This window comes from Neofelis nebulosa, chromosome 12 (assembly GCF_028018385.1).
Source record: "Neofelis nebulosa isolate mNeoNeb1 chromosome 12, mNeoNeb1.pri, whole genome shotgun sequence".
Taxonomy (NCBI): Eukaryota; Metazoa; Chordata; class Mammalia; order Carnivora; family Felidae; genus Neofelis; species Neofelis nebulosa.
In genome coordinates, this window is record NC_080793.1 from 4,727,847 (window position 1) to 4,747,877 (window position 20,031).

A 20,031-nucleotide genomic window follows, 5' to 3' on the forward strand; every position below is an offset into this window, starting at 1 on the left:
GGGTCTGTCGGCTCAGCTCACGATCTCACAGTTCGTGAGTTCGAGCCCCGCGTCGGGCTCTGTGCTGACAGCTCAGAGCCTGGAGCCTGTTTCGGATTCTGTGTCTCCCTCCCGCTCTGCCTCTCCCCTCCTTGCGCTCTGTCTTTCTTTCTCTCTCAAAAATAAACAGTAAAAAAAAAAAAAAAAAAAAAAAAAAAAAAAAAAATTCTGATGCAGGCAAAGGCACTATCCCTGGTGTTAGCAGGTCTGAAGGCTGTATTCTTTTATTTATTTATTTATTTTTAATGTTTATTCTTGAGAGAGACAGAGTGTGAGCAGGGGAGGGGCAGAGAGAGAGGGAGACGCAGAATCGGAAGCAGGCTCCAGGCTCTTAGCCGTCAGCACAGAGCCCGATGCGGGGCTCGAGCTCGCGACCCTGGGATCATGACCTGAGCTGAAGTCAAGAGTTGGACACAACCGGCTGAGCCACCCGGGTGCCCCAAGCTTATATTCTTTCAACTCCTGCTCCCCCGCACAGCCTGGGCCCTGACCCTGTCGAGATTCTACTGCAGCTCAGAGCCGAACACATGCAGCCTGAAGAAGCCTGTTCGCTCTTTCTCCGGAGCTCCAAACCACAGCCGCGTACGCACCGTGGGCCCACCATGGGCTCCGCTCCCAGAAAGGCACAGGGACACGGGCAGGCACCTGTTGGCATTGGTGACTCTTCCTCCTGGGGACACTAGACCCCAGAGACAGTCCCTGGCAAAGAGAGGTCCTGTGCTTAAGCTTACCGGTCAGCACATACGCTTCCCTAATGCCAACACCCTTCTCCCGAACCCCCCCCCCCCCAGCGCGCATTAGCGTATCACAGGCTCTGACAAGTTCTACAGGAAAGAAAACCTGTCTTTGTCTAGCAAAAGTTTGTTTGCAGAGTGTATTTGACCTCAAGATTTTTTTTTTCCCCTTCTGAATTCCTACTGAACATCCCACTGTGCTAGCTGGAGAGGAACACCCCAGCTGTGTGGAACCAGGAATGTGTTCCATGCCTCTGGTCTGAGGACGGGATATTTTTAGGTATCAGCTACATAAAGAAACCATGGCCACCTCAACTTTGGGTGATAACACTGACCTTGGCTTGTTCAGAATGCATAAAGACCAGCTGAAGCTGAGAAGCGTACGGCAACGAGGGTAGCAGGGGGTCTGGGGTGTCAGGGCTGGACATTCCTGTGGGGTCCAGGCTGGGGAGAAGCCAAGGCCACGTAGCCGGCTCCTCCGGACCGGACCGCATCCTGACCCCAGCTCCGCCCCAGTCCCGTGCTGGCCCCTCCCACAGGCCTCCTCTCCCACAGCTGTCTTGGCTTCTCCACCCTCCCTGGCTGAGCCCTGGAATGAGCTCGTGCCTCCTCCAGCAAGGAGAGTAGTTCCCTGCTGGGCATGGCTGCCAGGAGAAGCCCACAGAGCGGGGGGAAGCCTCACCAGGGCTGGCACAGAAACGGAGCCCAGGCAGTGGAGGTGCTTCTTCGTCTGCCTGATTTTGCGGGAAGCTCTGGGTGTCGCTGGCTCTGTGCGTGTGCGTGCGCGCGTGGGGCTCTCTCCCTCTCTCTATGTCTCTCCATGTCTCTGTGTCGCCCCCTCCCCGTCTCTGTCCAGCAGGTGTCCTGATCCTGCTTTCCTCTGGACCTCGGCGCAGGCCGTTCCCTCCACCTGGCGCCCGCTGCCAGGCCCCGCCCCCTTCTCCTAAAGCCAAGGGCTGGCAGAGGGGTCAGTTTCAAGGCCAAGCGGCACTTCTGCATGGGGGGGGGGGGGGGGCGGGTTCACAACCCCTGCTCTGTCAGGCCCTGTTGCACGGCCCTTCGCCCCCGTGTGCGTCAGCGTCAGCACCGTCTCCCGTGGTGGCGCGCACGACCACGTGACCGCGGGAGCTGCACGGGTCAGCGAGGAAACAGGTTCATGGTTGCTGTTTACTTTGAACACACGGTGGTTTTTTTTTTTGTTTTTTTGTTTTTTTTTGAAGTGGCCACCTCGTCAAACCTGGGGATCTGAGGCATGTTACTGCCTAGGTGAGGCGATAAAGTGTGTTCACTTAAAGCAATCATCAAGCAAGTAAATAAATAATACGGGATATCCACGTGCACGAGAATGAAGTCAGACCACACACAGGGGTTAACTCAACATGGACCGAAGACCCACATGGAAGGGCTTAAAACCAGGAAAACGGAAACAGACGGGTAAATCTTCCTGACTTCGGGTAGAGCAGTGGTTTCTTACCCACGATGCCCAAAGCACAGGTAACAGAAGAAAAAAAAATAGATACATTGGATTTCATCAAACTTAAAAAACTTGTGTCAGAGGCCACCGTCCAGAAAGTGAAAAGACAATTCATGGAACGGGAGAAAAATTTTGCAAATTATTATTAATGTAGTAATAATTATTATCAATATACTCATTCGCAATATTTAATTAAATCAATCATTTAACATTTAATTTAAATAATTTAATTAATCAGTAACTGAAATCAATTATATTAATTATAGTATATATTATATACTATTAATATAGTAAATAATATATAATTAAATAATATATATTATTTAATATATCTTTTATGTATAATTTTTTACAGATTTTTTTTTTACATTTATTTATTTTTGAGAGACAGAGAGAGACAGAGCATGATCAGGGGAAGGGCAGAGAGAGAGAGGGAGACACAGAATCCGAAGCGGGCTCCAGGCTCCGAGCTGTCAGCACAGAGCCCGACATGCGGCTCGAACCCAAGAACCGTGAGATCATGACCTGAGCCGAAGTCAGACGCTTAACCAACTGAGCCACCCAGGCACCCTTAGGTATAATAACTAAATAATATATATTAATTACTAGTATATCATATATGCTATCAATATAATAATATATTGACATAATAATGATTATTTCATTTATTATTTTTATTAGTTCTCCTATAAGAGACTTCTATCTAGGGTACATAACGAACCCCTCCACCTCAGTAATAAAAGACAAATAGCCCAATTTTTCAAATGGGGAAAGGATCTGCGTAAACATTTCCCCAGGAAAGATACACCAATGGCCAGCAAGCACATGACAAGAGGCTCGGCATCACTAACCAGCCGGCGAACACAAATCAAAATTATTACTGTGAGTTACCCCTCTCTGTGCATCTTAGGGTGGCTAGCACCAAAACCACAGAACCTAACAAGTGAGGGCAAGGCTGTGGGGAAACCGAAACCCTCACCCGCTGCTGGTGGGCATGGAAAATGGTAGGCGTGCCTTGCGAAGTGGTCTGGTGGGTCTCCACAAGACCACAGACTCCTCCAGCAACTCCCCGTGACCCAGCGATGCCACCCCGAAGTATACCAGAACGTGTCCGCACAAAAATGCGCTCAGGAACGGTCACAGCTGCATTTAGTCCCAGCAGCCGCAGGCAGAAACAACCCGAGTGCCGATCAACAGGAAAACAGAACACAGACAACGGAGTACCATTGGGCCATAAAAGGGAATGCATCCTGACAACCTGCCCCAAGAGGGATGGACCTTGAAGACATTATGCTGAGCAAAATAAGCCAGACACGAAAGGACGAATGTTGTGTGATTCCATTTACACGGAGATGTTCCCATTAGGCAAATCCGTAGAGATAGAAAGGAGATTCATTGTTGCCAGTGGCTGGGTGGGAGGGGAGCAGGGATTCTTTTGAAGGTGATAAAGATTTCTTTTTAACTTTTCAACTTTATTAATTTTGAGAGAGAGAGAGAGAGAGAGAGAGAGAGAGAGCAGGGGAGGGACAGAGAGAGAATCCCAAGCAGACTCCATGCTGTCAGCATAGAGCTCGATGTGGGGCTAGAACTCATGAACCGTAAGCTCATGAGCCGAGCGGAAATCAAGAGTCAGTCACTTAATCCAGGTGCCCCGGTGATCCAAACGTTTTAGAGCTTGACCGTGGGGATGGTTGCATGTATCCGTGAGTAGATTAAAGCCATTGGATTATATCCTTTAAATGGGTGTTGTGGGTGGTATGGAAATTATATCTCAGGAAGCTGCTGAATGGATGAATGAATGAACCAATGAATGAACGAATGAATAATAGTTGGGATATGGGAAAATAGTGAAGAAGTTGCCTAAGTGGCTGAAGCCTGGGAACTTGAGGGCTTCCCATGAATGAATTGCCGTCTTCACAAGAGCGTTACCAAGGGTATATTACTCTCACCTTTGTACAGGTAAGGAAATGAGGCACAGAGAAGGTAAGCAAGTTGCCCAAGGCCACACAGCTGGTGAGCCCCACTTTAGGAAGGGCCTCAAGCAGGTGGGTGGCGGTGGCCTGGAGGGTCTCCCAGTGCCGGCTGTCAGACACACCTGGGCCCAGAGAAGTTCATCCCACCCACAGTCCCCCAAACACAGGCATGTCCCTTCCCGCCCTCCCTCAGGCTGCTGTCCTTCTGGGATTTCTCTTCGCTATTTCAGAAGGCCCTTGGGAGATGAAATAAAAAAATAAAATAAAACAAGCATATATCAATAATTTATTGAGCACTCATACGTGGACAGGTGCTGGGCGACGTGCATTGTTAACCGAATCCTTGGGAAAACCCAGAAGGCACGCTCTCCCCATGCCCCAGGTAAGGAGGCAAGATTCTGGTAGGTCAGGCGTCAGTAACGCACCCCAGGCATCTTGGGGGGATGGGCGGGATTTGAACTCAGGGCTGTCAGGTGCCCGACGTGGAACCTCATGGCCTCTCTCCCACCTTGAGGCTCTCGGAGCTTGCTTCCTGCTGATAGTATAGGGATGGTGAAGGCCGGGGGAGGGGGCGCGAGGCAGATCCTCCCTGCACCCCCCTCCCCCCCACAGCCTTGGCAATTCTGGGGCCTGGCCTTGGCCCAGGAAACAAACAGCCACGGAAGAAAGCAGCCCCTTTCCTACCTGCCCTCCCAGCGCGTGCCCGTATCCAGACCTGGGTGGGTGGTCCAGACGCCCGGCGGCACCTCCAGCCCCAATGTTTCCCCTGCATCCCCGGGATCAATTTTCCCAAGGAATTGCTTTCTGAATGTGACCTTTGAGAACCATCAATCTTACCAGAAAACCATCACCTGAGCCACCTGACCCCGCTACACAGCACTTTCCAGCTCATCCATCAGGAAGCATTATTTAATAATGAACAGACGGACAGTGTGAGGCCGGCCAGCCCCACGGGGCCCGCCACCGGCCAGCGATGCTCCCTGCCCCCCAGGACCCGCTACCCCTCCCCACCCCAGCCCCATCTCAGAATCCCAGGCTTGAATTCTGTAGCACAGGAGTGGCTCCAAGAGAGAGTGGGAGATGGAGAGAGACACAGAGAGAGAGAGAGAGGGGGGGGGAGGGAGGACAGGGAGGGAGAGAGAGGGACAGAGGGAGAGGGATAGAGGAGAGGTGCTGAGTCAGCAGCCCAGACTCTCCTCCAGGCTCTGCTCCTAATTTGCTGGGTGACCTTGAGCAAGTCATTTCTCTGGGACTCAGCCCTTTCCTCTGCAAACTGGAAGGGTTGAATTACATCTTAGATTTTCAACCTGGCTCTCTGACTGTTTGCAAGTGCCTAACACAGTGCCTGGCACGCAGGGGCCTCTCGGTATCTGTTGAATGAATGAATGAGACCCCGCGTGGCATCGGCACAGAGCAGCTACTCAGTTAACCGCCGTCGCGGCTGGAGCAGCGAATGGTGGGAGGTGACCAGCCTCAGGGTGTTAGTCTCCCCTCCGGGCGTCAGTTTGCTATTACGTGGTGAGCACCAGCACAGGGTCGGGCACAGAGCCAGCCCTGCACAGACGTCAACTGCTGCCTTTTGCTGACGGCCGGCAGGTCACAGAGGTGGGAGTGTGGGCCACCAAGGATGGGCCGGACTGGCCTTACCTGGCAGCCCCCAGTGCCCAGCCTGAGACAGGCCCCCTCATCTGTGCTGTCGACATCCTCCCCCAGAACCTGTCCGCGGCCAGCAACTCCCAAATCAGCCTGCCTGTCGTCCAGGCCTGGGGGTCCCCACCGGGGGACGTACACACGGTCATCTCGGAGCCACTTCCCTGAAGAGCCAGAACTGGCAAATAAAAATACAGGGTGCTTGGTTAAATTTGAATTTCAGGTGAACAATGAATAGTGCAGGGTTTTTTTTCTTTAAGTATATCCCATGACATATTTGGGATATACTTATATTAAAAAAAAATTGTCATTTATCTGAAATTCAAATGTAACCGGGCATCTCATCTGGCAGCCGCACCTCCTGGCCCTGCTGAAGCACACGGCTGGGTCAGGACCCTCCAGTCCAATCCCTGACCCCTCTTGCTGCCCACCCTCCAGACAGAGGGTCTCAGCCACCTTCTCCAATCAATGAGTCCCTAACAAGCCACAGGGGACAACAAGTGTTGGCAGGCGGGGCCAGGCCTCACCTCTAGGGGAAGGCCACTCCAGACAACCCCAGCTGTCCGGGTCCGTGCTCTGCTCCCGCTAAGGAGGAAGCTGGCAGGCTGACGTCACCCCTTCCTGTCCACCTTCGGGCCCGGCTGGGGTCTCTGCGGCCACAAGAAGCGGTTGTCAGGAGGGCAGGGCCACCGGCCTGGGGCCAGGCCAGAGCGTGCCCTGCCCCGCGGGGAGGGCGGGTGGCACCTGGGAGCTGCCGGCAGGAGCACCATCTGGCCGCGGGCCTGGCACCAGTGCCCCACAAAAATCGTGAGCGGGCCCTTCCCTCCTCGGGGCGAGAGGAGCGGGCGTTTGGAGCGCCTCCCAGACAGGAGGGTGGGAGGAATGTAGGTCAACGCCTGGCAGCCGGAAAAGAGTGATGTCATCTGCTCCTGGGCAGGGGGGGTGTGGGGGGGGGGGACCGAGAGAGGCGGGTGCCGGAGCCCTGCAGGGAGGAGGGGCCCCGGGGTTGGCTCCCCTCCAAGGTCAAAAGCGCCAGGACTTCAGGACATTCTCAGAGACCCCCTTGGGACGTGGGGCACACAGGTGGGGCTCAGGGGAGAGCCCAGGGCCCCGGCGGTCTTGCTAACTGGTCACCTCTGCCTGGTGTCCCCTCACCCCCACCTTGGCCGCCTGTCTGTGTGTTATTACACGCAGGGAGAACAGAGAGCAGACTTGCACACGCCCGACACCCCGAAGGCCAGAGCTGTTACAAACCAATGACTATTTTCAAGCAGCAGAGTCTGCCCATTTCTCTGCCAGACAGAGTGTCTACCTTTGGGTAAAGACTTCTTTTGTGAGTGGGGGGGAGAGACATCCCCAAGGGCACTTCCCTCGTGGGGGCGGGGCTCAGGCTTGGGGGGGGGGCTGCCCTCCAAGGAGGAAGGATGTGGCCCTGGGAGGGGGAGAGGTGGCCCTGGGGACTTCCCCTCCCAGCCAGCAGGTGGCCATGGAAATGGCTGGATCTCAGGGTGCTTGCTGGCCGAAGATCAGGTTTTAAAGTGTTCTCTCTCTGCACCATGGCCTGGGGGCCTTACACCTTCTCTGGGGGCTGAAGGGAGAGGTTGCGTCCTTGGCTGGGGCACAGCAGTGGAGGGAAGGGGCGGCCGTTGAAGAAGCGAGCAACGGTCAGGGGAAAATCTTAGGGATCCAGCTGGATGGAGAGGTGACAAGGGACCAGAGGGACACAGTAGGGATGCTGGCAAGGAGGACCTAGTAAAATGCTGGGCTTTTCTAGTGAATTAGCGGAAGGGGGCAGGGCTGGGTATTAGAGGGAGGGAAGAGGGCTCCTGGGTGCCAGAGACCTTGAACCAGACCGGAGACCCCAGCAGGTGGGACCCTGAGGGCAGAGCCACAGGGAGGGGTCTGGCTTTCTCGGGGCGGGGGGGGGGGGGGGGGGGGGGTGGGGGTGGCGCGCGGATAATGTGGATAAATGCTGGTGGCCGCTCCTCCTGGAACACAGGCAGGCCGGCAATTGAGTTCATTGGCCAAATCAAATTTGGGCTTCTGCGCGAAGTCCTTTTATATTAAGTGCTTTAACGTACATTACCTCCGCCAGACTATTGATAAATCCTATTACCCATTATAAAGCCAGAGGCAGCCTCCCAGCCACCGGGGGAGGCTGGTGGAGGGGAGCTGGCGGGCCCAGTGTGAGGCTTGGGGTGGCACAGTGGCTGTGACCAGGGACGGCCTGGAAAGGCTCCCCACCCCCCACCCCCGCCCCCGGAGCCTGGCCAGGCCGTTGACTAAAGATCGTGTCCTGCCCGTGAGCGGTCCCAGCACGCTGGAGGGAGGGCCAGGCCTGGTGACAGGTGTTAGCAAGCTGGCTCTGAGCTGCTACTCCCTTTCTGCTCTGGAAGGAACTACGGATGGTCAGCTCGCTTGCTCACAGATGAACGAGTGAAAGAATTTGACACGGGGCATACCCACTTGGTTCCCAGGACCAGCCTCACCCAGTGAACAAGCCAGACCCAGACTCTCAGCTCAGTGCCTGGGGTGGGGCTGGGGGTGGGGTGCTGGCCAGTGGGGGTGCGTTCGTGGCCACTGTAGCTGTGGCAAAGCCGTGGGACTACCAGAGTGGGGGGTCCCGGTGGGGGGGCTGTCCAGGCTTCCAGCCTTCGGGAGCCCCGGAGGGGGGCTGAGCCAAGCCAGAGGGATGAGGAGTTGGCCGGACGGGAAGGCGGCGGGCGGGGGGAGCAGAGAAGGGAAGGGGGGTGCCGGGTTGTGTTTCGGGCAGAAGGAACAGCCCAGAAGCCAGTCAGAGGGACCCACCATCCGGGCCCCTAATCTGCGAGGCCTCTGCACGGAAGGGGCAAGACCGAAGGGGGAGGCCAGACATGTCCTCAGATGACATAGTGATGCTGGCCATGCTCTCTCTGGGGGCGGCAGGGGTGGTGATACGTGTCCATGTTAGGGCCCTGCTCAGGACGATGGGGCGGGAGGGGTGGGATTTATCTATGGAGGGGACATTTCCCCGAAGACTACAAGGGGGCCTCCAGGATCCCAAGCTCAGAAAGGGCAACTCTGAACGGGGGAGAGGTCCCGAGACCCCCCAAGTCCCGGACAGCCGAGCAAAGGGTCCTCGTGGCCCCTGGGCTCCTGCTGAGGCCTCAGCTCACCGTATGGCCAGCCTCTGGGAACAGGTGCACTCAAGGTTTCAGCGAATGATGTGCTGCATGATAGGTGCTTGTGGAAGCGGGTTTCTGCCCGTGGGTGGGTGGGGCAGGTACACGCGCGTGTGCGTGGGGAGGGTGCGTGTAAGGGAGCAGCTGTGAATCTAACCACGCTTGATCTGGGACGACATGCCAGAGAACTTTCAGAATGATCCCCACCCCCCGCCTCCTGCCCCGGCTCCCTCTGCTGAGAATAGTCTTGAATCCATTTGCCTCCTGGCCCTCCCCCCACTGTCACTGCCCCTCCGCAGCCCTGTCTGTCCTGCCCGAGCCTGCAGGTCACAAAGCCGGGGGCCAGGGGCCCAGAGCCTGCTGGGGGCTGGGGTTCGTCCCCGTGGCACCACCAGGCTGTGGGGGCTGTGCTCTCTGCTCCGCGGCCGGTGGTAACACTGTCCTCCCAAGTCCCTTGGGCCGCGTGGAACGTCCTTTCCTGCCCGCCAGACGGGGAGAGGAGACCCAGAGGCTCCCCCTGGCTGAAGAGGGTCGTCCTCGTGAGGGATGCCCCTGTGAATGAGGTTTGTGCCCAGGTGAACACAAGCCGGATCCTTCCAAGTAACAAGGGCCCCCGTTTCTTGTTCACCTGCTGCAGGTGGGGCCTCGAGCTAACCTGCAAGTTCTCAGACAACCCTTCCAACAGTGGGATCCCATTTTCCAGGCAGGGAAACTGAGGCTTGGGGAAACCGAAGAGACTTGCCTTGGGCCGTAAACTAGCAAAGAAGGAGTCAGATGCATATGCAGGGCTTCCCTTGGACACCAAGAGGGCTGAGTCACCACAGAGACCTCTTGGGGCCTCGGCGATGGCCATCTGTGGTTGCCAGAACTGACAGGGGCTCGTCAGAAGTGCCGGAAGCCGGGGTTCTGACCCAAATATTCCATCCCTCAGTGTGTTTGTGCTCTCTTCCCTCACGGGGGGTGCAAGGTCACCCTCTATCCCCTCATGCCCTCCTTCCACCTGGCGGCTCCCTCCAGCCTCCTCTCCAGCAGAAGGCCCATGTGCCATGGCGCCTCTCCATTTCCAGAAAGAGCTCTCTCCTTCCCGCTTCTCCCCACCTGCTCATGCCCCCATCCCTGCTCCTTTTCAGGGTCACGGTTCCGAAATGCCTTAACAACACCCCATTTTTACCCCTCACTCATCTTGGTTTGTTTTGTTTCGTTGAGAGAGAGAGAGAGACAGAGAGAATCCCAAGCAGATTCCACACTAAGCATGGAACCCAACACAAGGCTTGATCCCACAACCCCCGGGCTCACGACCCGAGCCGGAAATCAAGAGTCAGGTGCTCAAGCTAACTGGGACACCCAGGCGCCCCATCCGTCACTCATTCTGTTTCATTTTTTTTGCCTCCACCCTGGAACCCTCCCCCAGACAGCTTGCGTGCCCCTTCTCTACCACGTCTGTTCTCCAGGAGGTCACCTTTGACCTCCTCCGTCTGGACCCCTCTCCCCGCCATGGCATCAGACACAGTGACCGCTCTACCTGGACACACTCCTTCCGCTTGGCTCCGGGCCCCGTCCTTCTGGGTTTTCTCCCCTCCTGGCTGCTCGTTCTCTGTGTCCAGCCTTCACTATCCAAGCTCTCAGGCGCCTGTCCCAGGCCTGATGCTCTCCGCATCCCCCCACTCCCTCTTGGCGGTTTCCTTTAAGTTAAACGTAAACCTATCATAGGGCACTGTGATCCCATGCCTGGGCGTTCACTCAAGAGAAATGAAAACTACGTTTGCCCAAAAGCCTTTACCAGCACGATCACGGCAGCTTAGCTCGTAATTGCCCCCAACTGAAAGCAGCTGAAATATCTCAACAGTGACTGAATGGCTACAGGAAGCACAGACACCCATCCCACGGTGCCACACCACCCGGCCACAAAAAAGGCCACGCTCGGCGGGCCACGACGTGATGTTCCTCAAAGGCACCCACGTGCCACATGCCGGCACATAGGGGACATTTTCAGAAAGACAACTGTGGTGATGGTAAGCAGATCAGTGGAAGCTGAGGGGAGGGGGCGGGGGGGAAGATTTATGGGAAGATGGTCGTGTTCCGGGCCTTGGCTGTTGCGGCGGCCACGTGAATCTATACGTGCGTTGAAATTCACGGAACGGTGCCCCAGAAGGTATGATTTTCACTGTACGATACAATAAAAAATAAAATAGAAAAATGTGGAAACGACTTCCTCCTTCCCCTTCCTTCTTCCCTCGCAGCCGTCCACACATGACCGGGTAAAATCTCCATCCACCCAGTGTCTTGAGACAGAACCCGGGAAGTCCCCTGGGTGCCTCCTGCTCCCTGCCCCCACCAGCCACCCGGTGAACCCCTGACAAGGGCTCCCCCATCCCTAGACGGCCTGCGGCTCCCACCTCCACCACCAGAACCAGTCCGGGCCACCATCAGTCTTGGGAGAACCTGCCTGGTTTCCCTGCCTCTCTCAGGTCCCCTCCCAACTCAAATGTCTCAGCACCAGAAGTCGGATCACGTCACTTCCCTAACATCCGGCAACAGCTTTCACCGAACTTAGAATAAAACCGACCCCCTCCCAGAGCTGTAGGGGTGGCAAGACCCGGCCAGGTCCCCTCTGCTCTTGCCTTACGGCACACGCACACCGTAGCCACGTCACGTGAAATTCTTACACCATGTGTTTGACTGCAGGCCCTTTGCACCCGCTGTCCTCCTGCTGGAAATGCCCCAGTCACCCTTGAGGCTCCGCCTTCAAAGCTGCCTCCTGGGAAGGCCTTCCCCGACCACCTGGGTCCTGGTGACAGGCCGGTCTTGCCCGCCGCCCACCGTCATACTCCCCTCCTAGCACCTCTAGTCCTCTGGGGTGGTTTGTTTCGTTCACTCCCATCTCCCTTTTGGACCACAAGCCCAGGAGGCTCCTGGGCATGCGGCAGCTGGCTGAGCCAGGCACACGCACTGAACTGTGTTGTCCAAAAAGAGATACTGAGGTTCTAACTCCTGGTGCGTGTGAATGTGAAATTATTACGCAAGCAGGGTCTCTGCAGATGTGATTCAGACACAAGAGGAGGTGATACGGAGTAGGGCGGCCCTAATCCAACGTGACTGCCGTCCTCCCAAGAAGAGCGACACTGAGCACACCAGATCGACACAGACAGCGGGGAGGAGACAGGGGCCAGGGCCGGGTGACGGATCTACAGCCCATGGTGCCGGAGACTTCTGGGGGGCGGGGGTGCAGGAGGGAGGCAGCATGGATTCTCTACACATTTCGGAGAGCCTGGCCCTGCCCTCCCCCGGATCTCAGGCTCCAAGCCTCCAGAGCTGTTAAGATGATGCATTTCAGGGTTTTTTTTAAAATTAATTAATTAATTTTTTTAATGTTTATTTTTGAGAGATTTTTGAGAGAGAGAGAGAGAGACAGAGCACAAGCAGAGGAGGGGCAGAGACAGAGGGAGACACAGAATCCGAAGCAGGCTCCAGGCTCCGAGCTGTCAGCACAGAGCCCGACGCGGGGCTCGAACCCACAAACCCCAAGATCATGACCTGATTCGAAGGCGGACGCTCAACCAACTGAGCCACCCAGGCGCCTCACATTCAGGTTTTTTTTAAGCCCACCTAGTTTGTGGCACTTGGTGGCCCTAGGACACGAATAAAAGTGCCCATTAAAAATATTTCTTGAGGGGCGCCTGGGGGGCTCAGTCGGCTGGGCGTCCAACTTCGGCTCAGGTCATGATCTCACGGTTTGTGGGTTCGAGGCCTGCATCGGGCTCTGTGTCGACAGCTCGGAGCCTGGACCCTGCTTCGGATTCTGGGTCTCCCTCGCTCTGGCCCTCCCCCTCTCGTGCTCTGTCTCACTCTCCGTCAAAAATAAATAAACACTAAAAAAAAATATTTGTTGAATGAACTAACATGATGGTGAGAAAACTCTCAGGAAATCCTTCTCCGTCGGCAAGGGAAAGGGGCGCACTGTTCTCCCCGCGCCACTGGGAAGATATCGTTGTCCGCGGTCCCATCCCCAACCCACCTGTGGGGCTCCCCACATCTCCTGTGACCCGGCCAAGCCACGGGCCCCTCCTGCCGCCTGGCACTGAGATGGGGCCACACCGGTCAGGTGAGCAGAGCAGAGGCAGCCAGAGGAGCCACACCGGGCGGGGGACCCCCACGCACCCCTCAGCACAGCTCTGCTCCCTCTGGGTCTCCACGGACGGGCGATATTGCGTTAATCGCGCACATCCACTCTCGGGTGGGAGGCAACGGTTCAGGAAGCTCGGCAGATTCGGCTAAAGGGGTGTGAACCACACCTAACGAAATCTCCATCCCCGGGGAGCGGAGTTCACGTGAGTTAGTTAAAACCCCCCACAAAACCGACTCGACGAACACTGGGGATCCCTGACCCCCTTTAAGAATGGCATAAAACCCGGGGCCCCTCTTCCAGGCTGACCACGCACAGCACACACGACACTCAGCACGTGGCTCAGGGAGTCCTGGCTCCTTAAAGCCCGCCGTGGCCCTCCTCCAAGTCCCCAGCCCGGGTAGAAGGACCTTCGGGACGCACGTAGCCTGTGATCTGGTGTTTTATTGGCATAACGGTGGGCTGCTACTTACACGGGCTCACCAGGGCCCAGCCACGGCTCTACACGGCCATCGTGGCTCATCTCACGCCAGGGTGACCGTCCCCATTTCATGGAGGTGGGAAAGGAGGGGCACAGTCACTTAAGTAACCTGCCCAGGGTGACACCCGAGGCAGGATTTGCACCCAGACAGTCCGATATGGAAGCCATCCACCCATCTGTTTCTTCTTTTTTTTTTTTTTTTTTTTTTTTTTTAAGTTTTTAGTAATCTCTACACCCAACGTGGGGCTCGAACTCACGACCCCGAGATCAAGAGTCACACGCTCTGGGGAGCCTGGGCGGCTCGGTAGGTTGAGCGTCCGACTTTGGCCACTGTGAGGTCATGATCTCACAGCTCGTGAGTTTGAGCCCCACGTTGGGGCTCTGTGCTGACAGCTTGGAGCCTGGAGCCTGCTTCCGATTCTGCGTCTCCCTCTCTCTCTGCCCCTCCCCTGCTCACGCTCTGTCTCTCTCTCTCAAAAACAAACAAACAGAAAAGAGTCACATGCTCTTCCGACTGAGCCAGCCGGGCGGCCTGGTTTTTAAAACTGGCTCCAATGTACACCCAATGTAGGGCTCGAACTCATGACCCTTGGATCAAGAGTCTTATGTCTTTTTAAACCGAGGTAACATATGCATAAAATCTACTATTGTGCCGTTTTTAGGTAAACAGCTCAGTAGCATTTGGACATCACCACCGTCCGCCTCTAGAAGGTTTACGTCGTCCCCAACAGAAACGGTCTCCCCACTAAACAATAACTCTGCACACCCCCCCTTCCCTAAGCCTTTATCTTGTTTTCTGTTGCTACGACTTTGACTTCTCCAGGTACCCCACGTAAGTGGAGTCCCACAATACTCGTCCCCCTGTGTCTGGCTTATCTCGCTTCGCACAGTGTCCCCAGGGCTCACCCCTGTTGCAGCAGGTGTGAAAACGTCCCCCCGCTTGGAGGCTGAGTAACGAACAGTCCACAGTACGTGCACAGACCGCATTTTGTTAACCCATCATCGGTCAATGGACACTCGCGTTGTGTCCACCCTCGGCTGCCGTGAACACGGGCGCACACGCATCTCTGCAAGCCCCCGCCTTCAGGGCTTGTACGTGGATACCAAGGAGTGGAATTGCGGGACCACGTGGCTTCTCTTTAGGGTTCTGAGGACCCCCCCCAAAGTGTTTCTGACAGCAGCCACACCGTTTTACGTCCCACGACAACGCGTGTTCCGTTCCTCTACGTGCTCTCTGACGCTTCTTATCTCTTTTTTTCTGCGGGGCACGTCCATCTATCCCAGGACGACGGCCCTCGTGGGGCAGGACTCAAAGAGGAAGCACAGAAGTGACTTAGAAGGGTGCTCGGGCCCCGGGAGAAGGGCTCAGTTAACATCACGGAAGGGGGGGGCCCCACCCCCTCTGCCCCGAGTGGGGTCCCAGCATGAGAAGGAATCAGCCCAGGAAGAACAATTCACACACTCCTTCTCACCCTGGTTCCCTGCAGAAAGGCCCGGGAAGAGACTAGAAGGAGGGTCAGAAGGGAGAAGGCGCCTCTCCCCCTGATGCACGCGCCCCTGCCCACTGCCCTCCACGCTCACACCCAGAGCAGAAATCTTCCCTCCGAGGTTTCTATTCTCATCCTAAGTTCCGTCCGTCTCCAGTTACCGGGTGATCAATAGGGACAAGACGTTTGTGGAAGAAGGACAAGAAGGCAAGAAGCGGGGAAGGGGGGAGGGAAGAACACCCGGGGCGGGGGGCGGGGGCGACTGGCCGCTTGGGGGTGGGACATGCCCATCTGGGCTCAGCTCTGTCTGTCCCTCTCCAACCTCCTCCTGGGTAGGACGAAATGCCTACAACCTGACACCCACCAAATCTTTAAGCGGTTTCTATAAGCTCCGGTTGGCTTAATCAACAGTTATTATAGTACGGAACAGGTGCACGGGACCTTAACCTGACACACAGGACCTGTCTCCTTCATCTCCCACAAACACCACCCTGCTTGGCTTGAATGCCTCCAGGAACAGGGAACTCACTCCTCCTTTCCGGTCCCCAGCTGCCAAAGGCCCAACTGGACCGGGTCCCTGGAGCCTCTAAGAATTTTCTGAGCAGACAAATTTGCCCCTGGTCAGGGCTTGGGGGTGAGAAGAGGATGACCCCCGCCCACGCTCTGTCCTAGACCCAGAGTGCTCAGGCCTGGCAATGTTTCCCGTGGCCCAGCTCCCGGATGCCCACCCTGGCCAGGGGCCTGCTGAATTCTCTTAGTCTAGCAGCCACGCTATCACGCCTGAGACAAGACATGAAAATCTCACAGCGTGAGGGGCCCGCCATCTGCTCATGAGCCGCCCTGGGCCACAAGTGTGTTTTGTTTTACCTGGACAGGGGGGTTAAAAAAATGTCGACGTAGGTGCCCACGTTTTAAAAATCACAAAATTTTACGCAGACATCCGCAGCGTGCCTTCTCTTGTTATCGCAGAAGGCCTGGCGATATTGGGTCTCTTGTTTGGGTCCCCACTTCTCCGCAGACCACACCCTTCCCCGTTGTCTCTCCTGGACCACGCTGTCCAGGGACGCTGTCTTCCCGCTTAAGGGAAACAAAGCTCTTTGTGGTGGGGCTGGGGAACGTGGCGTCTCAAAAACCTCTCCTGTATGATCCTGGCCGGGTTTGGGCTTCGCTGAGCTTGCAACACTTGGGGGTGGAGGTGGGGGCTCTGTTTCCACTCCAAGGACAGCAACGGGATGGTCACATTTCTTCTCAAATCCAGATGTCGCCCCAGATTTGCCACACAGAGTCGGCTGCGCCCCTGCTTCCACACCTGAGTTTCCCCAACTGTGCAAGGAGAAAACAGCTCCCGTCCCCTTCCTGCCTGCCAGGAGCGTGAGTAAATAAGGAAGCGGGACCCCCGCCACCTCCACCCCCGCCTTCTCTCTATCCCAGACCCAGGGTGGGCAGGACCGGCAAGGCTTATTTTGCCAGGGTCCGCGGGGAGGCAGGGCCAGTGGGGGCAGAGGCTTCAAGGTGCTGGATCCTGTTTTGGGTGGGGGTGTAGTGACATCTGCTCCTTCTCTCACCTCTGATCTGTACCCTTTCCTCATTCCCCAGGGGCTTCCTCCAGCTGCTTTGTCCCCCTCCCCCCCCCCCCCCCCCAGCAGCCAGGTGCCTCTGCACTCCCCCCAACCCCCAATCCGGGTCCCCCTTGAAGGTGCAAATAGCTGACAATCGTGGCAGGGCGGGAGCAACCACAGTACCAGAGACCTTTGGATTTGGGAGAGGGGGCCAGTGAGATGGCCCTGTATAGAGACGGACTTGAGCTTGGACACGCTTGCATTGGCTCTTGGGTGTCTGGTGTTTAGTTTAACTGTGTGATCTCCTTATATTCCCTGACCTCAGCCTCCTCAGGTGAGAACACCAGGTAGAGGGGAGCACGGTCTCTGTAGGGAAAGCTCCACGAGGTGGAGATCAGGTCCGGCTTGCTCAATGCCGGGTTCTCGGCTTAGGGGATCTTAGCGATGCAATAACCATTGGGGAATCAGACGACTATTAATTAAGAAAATGCGCACGAGGCCCTTAGCTCCGCGAGCCTCAGCCAATGAGACTGCAGCAAATGCTCAATAAATACCAGTTACTATTGTTGGCAGGCCACGGGGGCGGGGGAGGCACTCTGGGCCATGAAACTCTCAGGGAATCCCAGAATGGGTTCAGTGTGAGATCCTAGAGCCTGAGAGCCCTCGGGCAGTCCCCAGGTGCCCACTCAGGAACGTCAAGGCCATCATCTGGGCATCTCCCCGGGGCCTGTCTGGCTTCCCGGCCACAGCTGGGGTTTCCCACCAGGAATTCAAAAAGAGCAGAGGAAGTCACAGCCCTTTGCCGAACCATCTGACCAGACCTAATTAATCGATGAGCCAAGCTGTCGCTTTCCTGCCAAACAGCCGCCTGAAGAGTACTTTATCTGTGAATTGATTGCCGTCCTGTTGCCACCACTATGCCTGATCCCCGCCTCCCGCGGAGGCTGAGTGCCAAGGGGAGATGGGAGCTGCCGAGCAGGGGCCGGCCTGCCACCTGGTCAGGGAGACGTGGTCTCCAGGCGTCCCAGTCCTCAGGCTGCAGATGGGAAACTGAGGCCCAGAGAGGGGTGCGGAGGGACAGGGCCAGAACCCAGCCCGTCCGGCCCTGGATACCCCAGTAAGGTGGAAGAAGGACCACTGACCAGACTCCTGAAGATGGGGGTCCCCTGCAGCAGCCCGAGGCAGATGAGAAAAGCGGCCACACCCCCCCCCACCGAAAGGTGTGGCGATCTGGTTTCCATCCACCACGATGCTGCTAAGCCAGCTGGGGCTGCTGGGTGGAGGGAGGGTCTCATACCAACCACTGCCTCCCCGGGGCAGCCTGAGGCCACCAGAGGCCCAGGACACGGATCAGAAAGCTGGATCCTCGACCCCCGGCCTCCATGACGGTGGCCCTAGATCAGGTGGCTTCGAGAACATTCCTGAGTGAACGGAACCTGCCCCAAGCGGGGGAGGGTTAGAAGTCACGGGTGTCAGAGCCACGGGCCCCTGTATGCGCACCTGCCGGCCTTGAACTGAACCGCCTAAACAACCGCTTGCCTTTGTCTTGGCCCCCCTGGAACACACACGCGTGGGCCAAGTAAGATGACGTGCACTCGCAAGCTGAAAACGAAACCCCGCCCCTCCCTGGCCAGCCCCGCTCTGCAGGCAGGACCACAGTGATCTGTCAGCCCACGAAGTTTCCAGCCCTGACCTGTACCCGTGAGGCTCTTCCCGGGCCCGGGCAGACTTCCGTCCGACGCCTACACCCAAGATGTAGAAATTCTGCACGCGGGTATAGTATACATTTTACAAAAATGGGCTTATCCTGGACACGGCAGGCAACGAATTGCTTTTTCCTCTCATCAGTAACTCTGGGCTTGGGTGGTCTTTCCAGCCGTGGAAAGACACCCCCAGCGTATGTCGCCAGGCCCATGCGGCCTAACCCGTGCTCCCGACTCCTGATTACACCCCACCATTTAACTGTCTATCGTCACCACCCAGTGAGAGGGGCGTGATTGTTATCATCCCCATTGTACAGACGGGAAAACTGGGGCACGGAGAGGCCCTTGTCCAGAGTCTCTGGCCAGTAGACAGAAGTGCTGGCAAAGCCAACCAGCCTGTCCGGCCCCACGGCCATCCTCCCAACTGTCACACCAGGGATTTGCACGCCTGAGCGCACCTCAGAATCCCCGGAGGGCTCGTGGAAACACAGAGCGCTGGGCCCGCCCCCGGAGTTTCTGATGCAGGAGGTCAGGTGTGGGGCCCGAGAATTTGCATTTCTAGCAGGTTTCCGAGGGAATGCTGACGCTGCCAGGCCCGGAGTCACGGCTGGAGAGCGCCACATGCTCCTGTCCCTTGTGACTGACCCCTTGCTTGTGCAGGGCCCGGGCTTCCCCGAGCCTCTCCCCCGAGTGCACACCAGGGAGTCACAGAGCTGGCTCAGGGACAGAGGACTTGCCCCTGCAGACCAGCGCCTTATCTGTCGGGTGAACGAATGGCCCGGACAGCAGGGGGGACGTGTCATCCTCTGCCATCTTTTCTGGGGATCAGAGGCTGTTTTCACCTATGATGGTCTTTTGCCTCCGCCCAAAAGTGGCCTCGAAACATCTCCTGCCCCAAAGCTCCGAGTCAAGGATTAACGTGGCCGGTGTGGGCTATCCACACCCCGCATATCCCCAAGAAAAGTCTGGCTCTTGATTTCTTGATTGGCTTCTGGGAGGCAGCCTCCGAGCCCTTGCAACGTCTTGCCTGGTAGGAGCGTCTTTGTGCACCCAGGGTTTCGGGACAGATCAGATCGTGGATGGCGATGATGTGATTTACGGCAGGGGGCTCTGGGTCAAGGGACGGGAGACCCAGGTGAAACATACAGGCAGTCAGGCATGCCTACGTGATCCATTCCCAACACGAACTCCGGATGCCAAGGCTGGCGCAAGCCTCCCCGACTGCCACGCCTCCACACGTTATCGCGCATTCATTGCCGTGAGCGGCGAGTGCTGTCTGCAGGACCGCACCGGCTCGTACCGGTGTCCCCCGGAGCCCGCCCAGGCCACCTTTTCCTGTTGCTGATCTCAATCTCTTTTCAGTGTGATAAACTGTAATTGAGAGCGTAACAGTTTGGCCAGGTTCTGGGAGTCCTTCCTGCAAATCATTAGGCCCGAGGGTGGTCTCGGGGACCCCCAGACACAAGCACCAATTCACTGAGTTGCTGGACAATTACAGAGCACTCCCTGAGTGCATGGCTTTCACCCAAGCCCTGCCCACACTGCCCAGCTCCGCTGGTCTCCTCTAGGCCTTCCAGCCCTCCAGGCCCTACGGGGGGGCCTTTATCATCCACCATTCACCTCCCTCCACGGAAAAACCCGTGTGGC

At 56.7% G+C, this 20,031-nt stretch overlaps 1 protein-coding gene across 13 annotated transcripts in view; it reads right to left on the reverse strand.

Annotated features, from left to right (window-relative positions):
- The window catches only part of NTNG2 (netrin G2), a 68,984-nt gene that overhangs the window by 17,456 nt on the left and 31,497 nt on the right, over positions 1–20,031 (reverse strand). The gene's annotated exons all lie outside the window — the stretch shown is intronic.